This window comes from Camelus dromedarius, chromosome 13 (assembly GCF_036321535.1).
Source record: "Camelus dromedarius isolate mCamDro1 chromosome 13, mCamDro1.pat, whole genome shotgun sequence".
NCBI lineage: Eukaryota > Metazoa > Chordata > Mammalia > Artiodactyla > Camelidae > Camelus > Camelus dromedarius.
Genome location: NC_087448.1, coordinates 26716788 through 26731788, shown reverse-complemented (window position 1 = coordinate 26731788; position 15001 = coordinate 26716788). Strand labels below are relative to the sequence as shown.

Below are 15001 nucleotides of genomic sequence, written 5' to 3'. Positions count from 1 at the left end.
AATACACTATCCTTTTTACTCAGTTTTGTCCGGCTCCTTCACAAAACTCTAAGACACACGAAGCAGGGAATGTGTTTGTTTTATACATCTGAGACAGGTTGGGACCTGGGACCCTGGGCGGCAATGCTTACACTGGGGTGGAACAACAGAATACAAAGAAACTATAAAGGACTAAAAATAACTGTGTGCATGGGCAGTTGGGGCCAGTTCTGAGCAATAAGACACAAAAAGACCAAAAATCCAACTGCCACTTCTGGGGTGTTGGGAGCAAAAGCAGGGTACCAGGAGCAGAAGCAGGATACTGCACATGATCCCAGCACATGGCACCAGCAAGGGGGTGGGCAGACCACCTAAGCCACCCCCCAGCCCAACTTCTGGACCCACCCCTACCCTCACCCTTTTAAGGGACCAGCTCACTCCATCAGGAAGTGAGCAAGAAAACCTGTTACTTGTTTTCGCTCGCTCGTGCTGCAGTAAAGCCTTGCGTGAATTTCTCGTCTGGCCTCTTAACAATTTCTATTGATTAAGGAGGCCAAGAACCCTGGTTGGTAACAGTATCAGGGCCCAATGTAGTGCCAAGCACCAAGGCCAAGCACAGTCAATTCACCTGGTAACTGGACAAATGAACAGAGGGTTGAAAGAATGAGTGATGAATGAGCGAGGTAATGAACAAAGGAACAACTTGTAAAAACATGATCCAGATGAACAGTGTTCTAATTATGTATATAATTATACAATTAATTATATTACTTAATTAATTCATGGAAGAGTAGGGTCCAGAGCTTCAATTTCCTGTGCCCAGTCTGGCTTCTCTCACTGAAGGTCTGTTATCTCCAGTCCACACAGTCACCCCGGCAGTTTGACTTTCCTCCTTTGCAAAGCCATGAAACAGCAAATGAAAACTCCATCAGGGAACAGTCACTTCTTTTGAAACAGATCATAAGTGAACATGTCCAAAACAGAGACTACTAGGAGTGAAGGATGAGATTTTCCTGCATTATAAAAGCCTATCTGCATTAGACAAACAGACACCATGTTCATTAAGAGTAAGAACCAAAACCTAAAAACACATACAAAGCCCTATGGAGTATTAGTTACTGAGGAAATTTAAACTTTTTTTTAAAATCAACAATTTTAGTAAACTAATCAAGGTCTCCACTCGATGTATGGAGATCTAACTATCTGCAGAGCATCGGTTGTAATTCTCTTTCGTGGTGGCAGCATGACTTAAAAATAAATCATGTGGAAAATGTAAGCAGCTAAGAAAAAATTACAGGGCATACATATGTCGGTTCCCACGGTCAATGTCTAGAATTCTGCTCTCAGAAGAAAATCATAGCAAAATCACAGCAAACAGTGTCTCCAGAGAAACCACTCATTGGTAAATCACATACACACAACAGCTGTTAAGCTGCCTGGTTTCTAAGTAAATGGGGTGATGTGAACAGAGTACCTCAAGCCCACTGCTAACAAAGACCAACTCTCGTATTCAGTAGGTACGTTACAGCTTGTCCTTCTACAGAAGAGACTTAAGAGTTTATCTTCCACTCCAGGAGCAAAAGAAAACAACCTCAGTAAAAGGCAAACTTGCTATTAAACTATTCATATGTTTGCTTTTTGCGTTAATTAATATGCAGCCATATTAGCTGTTTTGAACAATGCACCATCAGCATTGTCTTCAAGCCAACCTTACCAATGGAAAGCAGGTTTACAACGATCATTTCAATCATTAATAAAGGTAGATGATGAAACAGAGACGCTCATTAGAAAACACACACTGCTTCAACAGTGGAGCAAGAGGGAATCTGCTACCCCCACGCAAGGGACCAAATGCTGAAGAAAATGTGGAGATGCTGTAGACATTATGCCTGAAGGCAATGAGAGAATAAGGAGAAGAAGAGACAAGGGGCCTGTACTTACAAAGGCAAATGATTATGGCACTTTTTAATTTGTCCTGGAAAAACAAGGTCATCTCTTTCCTTGTGTGATTTTTTTTCTTTAAAGTAGAACCCCAACCCATGGGAATACTGGTGAGCATGAATACTATCTTATATATAGCATGGTACCTGCCCCAGTGGCCGCTGAAAACTAAAACTAATGTATCAACTGCTCTTATGATAGACATTAGATAAAAAGAATGTAAGGGAAGTAATTACTCTGTCACAACGGCATGCTATTTAAGCAAACAAAGAAACCCAGAATACAAATCGTACATCTTATTATCGGTCAACTGTTCACTGTGGACACTGGCCATAGTTTTTTCTTTCCCATCCCTGGTCTCACCCTGGGGGATCTCCTCTCCATGCATTCATTTCCCTTTTTGATTAAAAAAAAAAAAAACTGAGACACATCTTAGGCCTTCCCTGCTTTTTTTTTTAGGATAGGCTTAAAAATCAGTGCCAAAAAAAAAAAGGTCCATCTTAGATTTGGGAGTGAAAACTTACAGTAGCTATTCAAAGGATTTTGTAAGTCAACAGCCTTCCAAATGAGATCATAGTTCCACGGAGAAGCCTAAGTAACAACTGAATTGAAACTAAAAAATATCCAGTTCTTGCAAGGATGTATTCACAACACCACTCTTGCTGATCATCTTCCAGATGCCTGAATGCTTGATTCACATCATTCAAAGAAAAGGCCACGGAAACGCCTGTTCTTGGGTTGGCAGCTTCACTAAACTTCCTGTGTTTTGATTGGGAGGGAGGGGGAGTCAGTCTCAAATTAGTCTACAAAGTTTTTTTCAGAAACTACTTAATTCACATATTTTTAAATGTCTGCCTTATAACCCTTGTTAATACTGTAAGCATTTATGGTGTCTCTAAAATTATAAACATTTGTAACAGAAAGTAATATTGTGCAACCAGTATAATCAACACTTGTTAAAGTAAACAAAAGGTAACAAGAGAGCCTATGTATGTCATTGCCAGTAGACTTGAAACTCTCACTGGTGGACTTCAGTTCCTTGAGGGCAGAGACCAATTCTTACTCCATTTACTTTGTTGGCAAGAACACTTACTACAGAACTAGGTCCTTGGCATACAACCATGACCCGACAAGATCACTCGCCCTTTGGAGCTTACACTCTAGAGGTGGTGACAGCACCCAGAGAAAGTGCTTAAAAAATTAATTTTAAATGTGTAAGTACCAAAAGGAAAACAAATAAAGGGCTGAGACAGAAGTGAAAAATTGGGGTTCCTACCTGCTTTACTTTAGAGCATCACTGGAGGCCAATCTGAGGAAGAGACAGATGTGAGTTAAGCAAAGAACTGAACCCTGAGAAAATACTAATCTAGCAAAGGATAGGAACCACACATGCAAAGGTTTTGAAGTGCTCTGAGTCCGACTTGGTTACGGATGGCTGAAACGTAGGGAGCATGCTGGAGGGAGCAGTCTACGATGAGACTGGGGAGACCTATGGGGCAGAGTCTCACAGGATCACGTGAGAAGGAATTTGCATATTATTCTGACACTAAAAGAACATGCACCACTCCTACTGCTCCACTGAAGAAGTGATCACTAGGCAAACAGCAGTAAAACAGGGAAAACAGCTGGGAGGAGTCTAGTAGTCCTAGCAAGAATGAGAGGAGTTAGACGCAGGTGGTGGTAGTGGTCTTGGAGAGACATGAACATATTAAAAGCTAAGTTTTGGAGGCAGAATCAACCTGATGACTTCCTTCAAAGACAGCAATTAGGGAATGAAAAGTAGGACTCAAATGTAATTCCTAGGTTGTAAGTATCAGCAACTACATATTCAAGTACAGATGTCAGGTATGCATTTAGAGAATCTGAAAAAAAGCCGGTGCTCAGAGGGGAGGGCTGACCTATAGAGATAAATCTGGGAGCCATCAGCAAAAATTTACAAAATGGGTTTTAGAAAGTGCGTGAGGTTTGGAAACCCAGAGCTGTTGCTATTTGCTGGCTTGTGTCCTAAGGAAAATTACAGACTTAGTTTTCTCATCTATAAAATGGGGACAAAGATGCCTATTTGTAATAGATTGTCTAGATCAGAGATCAGCGAACATTTTCTACGTAAGGCCAGAAAATAAAAATTGGGGGCTTGGTGGCCATAGGATCTCTGTCGAAAATACTCAATACCGCCACTGTAGCTTGAAAGCAGCCACAGACCACTGCATAGAATATGTAAACAGATGACTGGGGTCGTGTTTGAATAAAACTGCATTTACAAAACTAACAGCTATAGTTTGCCAGCCCCTGGTCTAGAGCAGTGGTTGTCAAAGTGTGGTTCTGGACAAGCAGCATCAGCACCACCTAGTAATTGTTAGACATGTAAGGTCTGGACCTCACCCCAGTCTTACTGAATCAGGAACTCTGGGGGTGGGGGTCCAGCAATCAGTATTAAAACAAACCCTCCAGGTGATGCATGCTAAAGTGTGAGACTCTCTGGTCAAGAAAATAAATAAATATGTATTGCTTAGAGCTATTACTATTAGGTAGAATCAAATACTGGATAATTGTGGTGGATCAAGCAAAAGAGATTAACAAACTCTGTTAACTATTCTGTAAGAATAGTTAACAAACTAAAGATTGTTTTTATACACTCTTTACGCCAAAGAATGCCTGTACTTTCTCATATATTGAGATAGATTTTATTTACTCATGTTCACACCCCCCTTATTAAAATGAACAACACAATTTCAAATATGTATCTTCAACCTAACTTCCAATAGGAAGAAAGGTTTAATACCATTAACTTCCAGATCCCTAATGACATATTAACTATTAGTTAATAGTCTATTGCTATAACTAACACACTTTGTTTACATGAACACAGAACAAGTAAATTTATCAAATGTCATTTATTATTTTAACAAAATAACTTGACCACTTGAATTTAGGATCAATGGGGGAAGTTAATATAAAGGCCTGTCAAGAAATAAAATATAATACCACCCACTTTCATATTGCTTTAACATTGTTATTAGAAACTAGACTTGTGTGCTTAGTATGCATGAGGTCCTGGGTTCAATCCCCAGTATCTCCATTAAACAAACAAACAAACCTAATTACCTCCACCCCACCAAAAAAATTAAATTAAAAATGAAAAGAAACTAGACAGAAATCCAGTTTCCTAGATCCAGCCTATGGAACCTACCTCAAGTTAGATAAAAGAATTATGGATGAATACAGAGGAGCCGTGCCCTCTACCAGCACTACCACCACTAGGCTATGCTCACACCAAAAACCTTTGCAGAATTCCATATGAAAACTAAAATAAAATCAGTACACAATGGTTAACAGCTTTGGAAGGAGCCAACAGGAAGTGGCAAGGACCAGACACCCGATCATCCCTCAGAAGAGAGAAGACCAGCTTCCAAAACTGGAAATAAATTCAATCAAGCAGGCAGTGTACAATATTTACAGAGTCAGGCAGTAGTCATCAGGTGGTCTCAAAGTGAGCAACAGGATCAGGGAGATCCAACACAGAGAAATGGGGTCTCCCAACAGGTACAAGGAACATGTTGCTGGAAATCTAAGGAGAAGAAATATTTGAAGAATGAAGCAGTAAGGCCATCAGTTTAATTTCAAATAAACTCAGTAAAATCTCCAGACTGCCCAGCTAATGAGAATTAAATGGCCGAAACCAGGGCAAGAGGTAAATTGAAAAAGCGAGGAGCCATCTGAGACCTGAAAAAAGATTTGTTTATTGGTTCAAGCCCAAGTCATAAATGTATTTGTCCACATTATATAACCTATTACTGAAAATGTATAAGAAGATACAACTGTGAGACAGCATAGGAAACCATAAACAAAACAAAAAGACAACCTACAAACTGGGAGAGAATATTTGCAAATGATGCAACCAATAAGGAATTAATTTCCAAAATATACAAACAGCTCATACAACTCAATAACAACAACAACAAAAAAAACCCAACCCAATTAAAAAATGAGCAGAAGGCCTACATAGGCATTTCTCCAAAGAAAACATATAAATGACCAACAGGCACATAAAAAGATGCTCAACATCAGTCATTATTAGAGAGATGCAAATCAAAACGACAATAAGGTATCACCTCACTCCTGTCAGAATGGCCATCATTTAAAAGTCTACAAATAATAAACGCTGGAGAGGGTGTGGAGAAAAGGGAATCATGCTAAATAGTTGGTGGGAATGTAAATTGATGCAGCCACTATGGAAAACAGTATGGAGGTTCCTTAAAAAACTAAAACTAGAGTTGCCATATGATTCAGTAATCCCAATCCTGGACATATATCCAGAGATAACTGTAACTTGAAAGGATACATGCACCACAGTGTTCACAGCAGCAGCATTTACAATAGCCAAGATATGGAAGCAACCTAAATGTCCATCAACAGATGACTGGATAAAGAAGAGATGGTATACAAATATATATACAGTGGAATAGTACTCAGTAATAAAAAAGAATGAAATAATTCCATTTGCAGCAACAGGGATGGACCTAGAGATTATCATTCTAAGTGAAGTAAGCCAGAAAGAGAAATACAAATACAATACAAATACAAGGATGATATCACTTATATGTGGAATCTAAAATATAATAAAAATGAGCTTATTTACAAAACAGAAACAGACTCACAAACATAAAAAACAAATTTATGAATACCAAAGGAGAAGATGGAAGAGAGATAAATTAGGACTTTGGGATTAGCAGATACAAACTACTATACATAAAATAAACAAGGGTCCCACTGTATAGCACAGGGAACTATATTATATTAAATATCCTGTAATAAACCATAATGGGAAAGAATATGAAAAAGAATATATATGTGTGTATAACTGAATCATTTTGCTGCACACCAGAAACTAATACAACATTGTAAATAAACCATACTTCAATTTTTTAAAAAAAGATACAATTGTGAGATACAAAAGACTACTTGATTTGCTCAACAAGAAGCACTGTTTGACTTGGAATCTGAAACTGATAATGAACTACTCACAAGTTATATAATATTGATACCAAAAAATTCCATGCTTCCAATTTTAAGAATTTTAGAAATTCCTGCAAAAATTCACAACAGTTCCAAAGTGAAGACTATCCAACTAGTTAAGGGCATCTATAATATGAAACAATTGAAGCAGCAAATTTAGGCTTCTATATTTAACCAGGAAGATCCCATTACTTGGAGATACTCTTTGCAACCCAACCTCTTACAAGAAATGAAACTTGAAAGGGATCAGTAACTTGAAAATGAATAACTCCCATATCATTTTCATGGGTGTGAAAAAACCTGTGCTAAGATTATCTGAAATTAAATCAACCAAAATTTTAATCTCTTATTTTATTCCCTTTCTGTCATACAATCATACATGACTGGGGCCATATTAACACCTGAAAATTTAAGCCCAGAGTTTTCCAAATTTATGGTGGTTCAAAATACTTTTAAAGACAAATTAACAGAGAAAACTATTAATTTGAAAAGACACATGCACTCCTATGTTCATAGCAGCACTATTTACAATAGCCAAGACATGGAAGCAACCTAAATGTCCATCGACAGATGAATGGATAAAGAAGATATGGGTGTGTGTGTGTGTGTGTGTGTGTGTGTGTGTGTGAGAGAGAGAGAGAGATAGAATACTACTCAGTCATAAAAAAGAATGAAATAATGCCATTTGCAGCAACATGGATGGACCTAGAGATTTTCATACTAAGTGAAGTAAGTCAGAAAGAGACATACAAATACTGTATGATATCACTTATATGTGGAATCTAAAATATGGTAAAAATGAGCTTATTTACAAAACATAAACAGTCTCACAGACATAGAAAACAAACTATAGTTACCAAAGGGGAAGGGGGACAGGGATAAATTAGCAGTTTGGGATTAGCAGATACAAACTACTATATGTAAAATAGATAAGCAACAAGATCCAACACTGTAGCACAGGGAACTATATTCAATATCTTGTAATAAACCATAATGGGAAAGAATGTGAAAAGGGAAATATATATAAAAGAATGTGAAAAGGGGTATAACTGAATCACTTTGCAGTGCACCAGAAACTAACACAACATTGTAAATCAACTATACCTCAATAAAAAATATTTTTAAGGTAAATTAAGATGTTAACATAATTATTTTACTGTTACTCTATTTAAATATGTTCCCAAAAATCTCAATATAAATGTATATATTTATATCTCTAGCTTTTAAACAACTCTAAAACCAAAACCAATTTACAAAATAGCTACAAAGTATAAAACCAGCAACTGCCACACTGACAACCTAAATTCAGTGTGATGAAAGACACTGTGACTATGGCACTGGATGCTTCAGCACAGGTGCAGCAGGCCAGTGTCACTGTGGACCCTGTCATTACTATATTTTTGAACCCTTTTTCCCTATTTGAACTCCTGCAAAATTATACATCAGTCCATCAGGTCACTGGGCTTTATCTAACCTTAAAATTGACATATTGTTTTCTCTACAGTATTTATATACTTCACAATTCAATAAAATATATTCAAATGCATGGTTGTACCTATTCTTAAAAACATATCCTAGAGATTTCTTATTCTAAACTAAAGTAGTTATAAAGGTTGCAAACACTCTCATAGTTTACTTCCCTGCCATTCCTAAGAACACTGTGTAAAAGATATACCAGAGTTCAGCTTCAACAGCCTAACAAATCATACAGACTTTTTACTTTCCATTAAAACAAAAATATATACTGGCAAACGTGCATTCAGCATTTCATTATTATTTTACAAATTTAATAAGTGTATTTAACTGTGGAGATTTTTAATATAAAAGTGGGGGAAAAGTGGACAAATACTGTATGATCTCACTTATACATGGAATCTAAAAAGTCAAACTCATAAATGCGGTGAGTATAATAGTGATCGCCAGGGCTGAGGGATGGGAGACATGGGGTGATGTTGGTCAAAGGGTACCAACTTTCAGTTACGCAGGATGAGGAAGTTCTGAAGATCTAACATACATAGAGCATGGTGACTATAGTTAATAATACAATAGTGTACACTTGAAATTTGCTAAAAGACTAGATCTTAAGTTTTCTCACTATACACACACACAAAAGATAACCACATGAGGTGAAGATACATTAATCAGCTTGATTGTGGTGATCCTTTCATTTGATATATATATCAAAACATCACATTGTACCTGTAAAAATATACATTTTTTGCTTGTTAATTATACCTCAATAAAACTGGAATACAAAATCAAATAACTGTATTTTATAAAGAATAGGAAAAAGTGATCGTATAAAACTTTATGACACTAACAACTGATCATTTCTCAACAACTGCATTCCAGAGTAGCAAATAAGAGAACTGCACAGACTAGACCTGCTTCTACTATTTCAAGCCTTACGTCCTTGGGAAAATAATTTAACCTTTCTATACCTCAGCTTTTTCATCTGTAAAATGAGAGGAAGACTGGTATAGATTTTACACAGTTACTGTAAAGATAAAATGTAATAACCTAAGAAAAGAGCAAAAGGCAGTACTATCACCTAACAAGAGCTCAATAAATGTTAGCTCTCAAGGAAAAGAATTAAAAAGCTACTCAGACAGACATACTATGATGAACAGTAACACATTACAACCTTAAAGTAACAGGCCAATGTCATGAGTAGTTGATATCTCCCAGTGAGTTATTAAATTTGTATTAATATTTTATGTAGATCACATTTCAAGCAAAATCCTTTTCCTAGACAATAATTCTGAATATACTACTAAATTAAATTATAATTTATCTGTCCCTCATTTTACAAGAGGATACATCTAAGTAACAATATATCTCAGTGGCTTTTGGGAGTCTTTTAGACTCCCCAAAGAAATGAGAGTCTGAAACCACCATCCAGGTGATTTTAACAAAACAAAGACTCTGAGATTTAGAAGGCAGACAGGGAGGGAAGGAGGGAAGGAAAGAAAGAAGGAAGAAATGTCTCCGATAAATATTCAGAGTGGCCAAAAATCTTACCAAACTGTCAACTCTCTATTTCTTTTTGCCTGTTTTCTTAATAGCCAATATATCAAACATGCTGAATGCAGTTATTTCTCTGGATGCAAATAACTAAAGCTGTAATTTTTGCAAAAACTTATCATAATTTAACATTAGACTATATTCCTAAAAAAACTGTTTATTCCACCTGCAGAACTTAAAACTTTGGCTTGAAAGGTAAAGTTGTCATTCAACTCATGGCTAGTCTTTTCATGCCTGGCAGAATAATGTCTAACTAGAGAAGATATGCAAAGCTATTAAGCTAGGAAATGAAAAGTTTTTAAAAATTCTTCTGTAGTCAGATACTATCCTTCCTCACACTTAACCCTGAACTTTAAGTCTGAGAAGGATGACAAAAATAACCAACGGAACTGGGAGGGAGGGTATAGCTCAGTGGCAGAGTGCCTGCTTAGTGTGCACAAGGTCCTGGGTTCAATCCCCAGTACCTCCATCAACAAATATATAAATAAGTAAATAAACCTAATTACCTGCCCCCCCAAATAAAAATAAATTAAAAAAAAAAAACCTCACAGAACAGAAGTGGTCATATACCCAACCAGATGAACAAAATACTGACAGCAGTGGTTCTCAAACTATGGTCCCCCAGGCCAATAGTCTTGAGCATCATCAGGGAACTTGACAGCATCAGCAACCGAGGATAGGACCCAGCAGTCTGTTCTAAAAAGCCCACCAGGTAATTCTGACACACACTCAAGTCTGAAAACCTCCGATTTATGATAAACAAACCGTCATACTGAACATCCTCATCTTTTTTCTAATACTCCCTTCACAAGTGGGAGGCTCTGGACACACATTTTTACCTTTTCCCCAGATATTATAGTCAAGATTCTACCACAGAGCCAGGGCAAATTAACCTCCACCTCAGATCAGGAAGGGAGAGAACTGAAAAAAACGACCACAGAAAACCAGAGAAGAGAGAGAGATGTACCTGTGCAGAACAGCACAAAGTACTAGGAAAGCAGAGAAACGCAAACACTTCCAGATTCAATTTCTCTGGTTTCTTTATTAGTATACTCTCAAAGCCACTGACCCTCAACTATGAAGATGAACTAAAAAGTGACCTTCTTGAAATATATCAACAAAAATTAAGTTGAAAATCAGTTATCTGAATAAAGTTCAGAAAATGCTGAATATTTTAATAGGAACAAAAAAAACAGACTTAGAGAACTTGGAGCTGAAAAAAACTGGTGTAAAGTCTCTTTGAAAGTACATTCTTGCAAGCTTCAAGAAATACATACATAAACAAAACCAGTGAAAATGACGACAATCATATTTTTGTGTTTTACATGATTACTCTTATAATTATGAAATAAAACTTTCATGCTGTTAAAAGTCTCATGCAAATGATAATTAACACCTTTAATCTCTAACAATATTTATAAACATTAGCTTTTTATATATGGTAAAGTATACATAACATAGAACAATCTCTGCTTTTTAATAGGGAAATGGAGATAATAATGTACATATATAGCCTCTTTCTGAAAGTAAATAAAGATAAGAATTTGAAGAATATTAGCAACTTACCCAAGATCTTAGGTGGAGAATCAGATATTCTTGGGTCTCCAACCAATTTTAAGTCTAGAATTCCATTTATGCCAGTGTGATTTTTTTAAAGGGTGTATATTTAAGCACTTTTACTATATTGTTCAAATATCCAAGTCTGGCTGAAATGTGCTAAGGCTGACATTCCTCCTGTGCAAGACTACATAGGCTTGGATAAATGGGTACCCAACTGTATTGGCCTATATTCAACCTGGAACTAGTTCATTTGCTCCCAACCCCCACCTCTCTTTGTACCTGGGAGAAACAGCTCTGCATCAGACCATTCTGGCTGAGCGCTTCTCCAGGTTGACTCAGGTTAACAGCCTTAGGTTGTCTCTCACCCACCAAGAAGCTGTGGAGCCAGAGGGCATGTCACTATGGCAACCCCCACAACAGACCCGAGCTACTCAGACAGCACTTCCCATCTCTGATGTCACATGTAGATCCACCCTTCAAAAGACGTCTAAGCAGATATTCTGCAAAACATTATCATTATATATATACATATATATAGGAACCACAATCCTCCACCTCGATGGCTTGGCATGAACACAAACTCTGCCATTTAGCGATGGTCACTTATGTCCTGGTTTGCCCTAAAGGGTCCAGGTTTATACTTGTTATGCTTGTGTGATGTTAATGATGTTAAAAGGGGCACCCCTTTCTCAATAAAAATTGTCCCTAGATTAAACAATAAATTATATGCTCATTCTACTGACAGGCCTGTTTCGGAAAAGGGACAGGCATGAGAGACAAAGCAGGGGCAAGTTTACTTCGGGACCTTTGCAGGCCTTCTGCTCTAGGCTACCTCCATACTTTGTTCAGCGACTGTGGACAACACTGAGGAGACACTCAACAATAATCTTAAAGTCCAACTAAACAATTCTCTACTTCACATGTAGAACTCAGGGGCAAAGCAAAGAGCAGGTCTTCCTTTTCAAGTCAAAGATGCTCAGAACCATGCAGGGGTTCTGCTCTGCATGAGGCATACTGCTGGATGGTAACAATGTGATGAATTCCTCCCTTTAACAAGTTCAACTGCAGAATCATCACTTCTGGGAGTTTTACTTATAAATTCTTCCCCCCAGATCGTCCTAACTCTCCCCACCATTTCAAAAGGAAATGTGACAAACAGCACACAGTATCTGATGACTACACGTGTCCACTGAACAAAAATTTATGCCCCAGATCAAAAGTGGCAGCCCTTAGATCGCTGAAGCCAACTCTCAGGTGTGTTTTGTTTAGCCCAGATACGATTCTTGAATGTTTAAGAATTTTCTGAATACTTGAAAATGTGGACTCATACATAAAAATCCAGATTTCCATTTTCTCTTGAGAAACCAGAAGCTCCAACAAGCAGCACCTTGAGAAAGGACATCGCTGTCTAGTCCTCCTCTATCCTTACTCAACCCTCTTCCCAGCCCTTTGAGTTTGTAACCCCTGATTTATGGCTGGAGATAATCCTCAGGCAGACAACATCTGGCCTTTCAAACTAATGATCCTCTGCCAGGAACTCTCTAGGTTTGGAGCAAATAGAAGTCCATATCTTTAGATCAAAGACTCAACTGGGAAATGGCAATAAACAGGAAAAGTTTTTTTTCTTTTATCAAAAAGCCATATGGCTTCTACCGCTCCTATAGGACCAAAGAGGGGAAATAAGCCCAAGTATGTTATTATTTGTAAAGTAATAGCACATTCAGCCTCTAAAGGCTAAATACAAAATGAAGGGAAATAACAGGGGATATTTTAATTGACCTTCCAATGAGTCCAGGAAAGACTCAACAACTACTGTTGAGAATTTAAGGTGCCATAACCCATAAACAAACTTTGACCATCACTGAAATTATCAACGATGGGTCATGCATCAAATCTGAAGAAAATGACCACCAAGTACCATGAAACTTTTCTTAAAGTCCTGGAAAAATGCAACTACTTCCATCTCACTGACAGAACTCCAAAAGCTTAATACAATAAAGATGACGAAAACTTTCAGAAATAAAGAAACATGTTGCACTCCAATTTCAACATAACTGAAAGCTAAAAATAAATTTTGAACAACTAAGTATAAAGTGAAACTCATCTGAATCATGGTTAGGATCCTGAGGCAATCTGTAACAAGGTTCTTTTTTACCATAATGTAACAGCGGTCACATGTATTAAAATTGCTCTCTTCACACTGGGAATTCTGAGCCTTAGGATGTTAAACCAGTTTAAAAAGTAACTGATGAAATCTAAGACAATGAGCTTTTATTTTCTTCAACTCAGCTACAGAACCATTGTGAAAAACTACTGGACAAACAGAAAGTCAATTACAGACACTAGAATTAATGAATGTTTTTAAATTAAAGCATTACTTACAGGATGTTTTTCTCATCTGACTATTAATTTCCCAGCTACTAAAGAAACCACCACAAAGTACAACTGAGACTTTATATTTAGACAACACAATTTTCCCAAAGAATCCAAAGCACTTTACTCAAACCTTAAATATCAGTATCAAAAACAGCATTTGAGGGCTTCTGATACGGTAAAAACAAAAAAAAGAAAAAAACCAAAAAAAAAAACTCCTTAAACATTTTGTTAAAGAGCGGGGGAAGCTGTTTTCCAAGACACAATCACTGTGGTAAAGATTGTTTAGATCCCTCTCTCCGGAAGATTAAACGGCCTCGTCCGTTTTTGTTTTTTTTTTTTTTTAAGGAAGTAAAAATGCACTGTTTGGTAAGAGGTACCTCGATTTAGTAAACTCTGGAGAAACGATATTAGAAAAGAGATTTTTCACCTCTTCTATGACACTGATTTTAAAATCACTCAAGCAGGCATTGATTCTGTATCCAATTGTTTAAAAAAAAGTGTTTAAAAAAGTGCAAAAAAAAGTCTTCTTTCCTCTCAACATCTAAATGCAGATTCGTATTTTGCTGACAGTCTGACAACGTCTAGGAACTTCTCCCTAAACCAGGCTCCGAAACAGCTTCCCAGATCCGAGGCCTGTAGGTGCTGCAGTGACGGTCCAAATGGGCTAAGGTGCAGAACTCACCAAGACTGGGAGTGAGTGCGGGGCCTTTAGCAACCCACCCCTCTCCTGCGTTCCCTCTTAAACACACACAAGCACGCACGCACACACCCTGCCAAGGTTGGGCACGCCATCTCCAGTTACACCCCAGATATAGCCGTCCTCCGGGATGCGCGCTGCTCCCCGCATCCTCCTAGGGCGCACCAGCGACTCCACCGTCCCGAAACCCCTCTCCGCCTGCCTCCCTCTCTCCCCGTCCCTGCGGGTCGTCAGCTCTTGCCGCCGCCCAGTGCGCCCCTGAAAGCAAGCTTGCAGACCCGGAGTCTGAGGAGAGAGGCCAGCTTGCGCTCAAGCACACCACGGGAAGGGTGCGCGCCAGGAGCTGGACCAGAGTCGGTCCTTAACGTGGGGCCCCAGCGCCTGCAGCCCTGCCACTCCTCCAGGTTG

At 38.0% G+C, this 15001-nt stretch overlaps 1 protein-coding gene across 3 annotated transcripts in view; it reads right to left on the bottom strand.

Annotated features, from left to right (window-relative positions):
- TBC1D4 (TBC1 domain family member 4) overlaps nucleotides 1–15001 on the bottom strand; it is a 173917-nt gene that overhangs the window by 157705 nt on the left and 1211 nt on the right. The gene's annotated exons all lie outside the window — the stretch shown is intronic.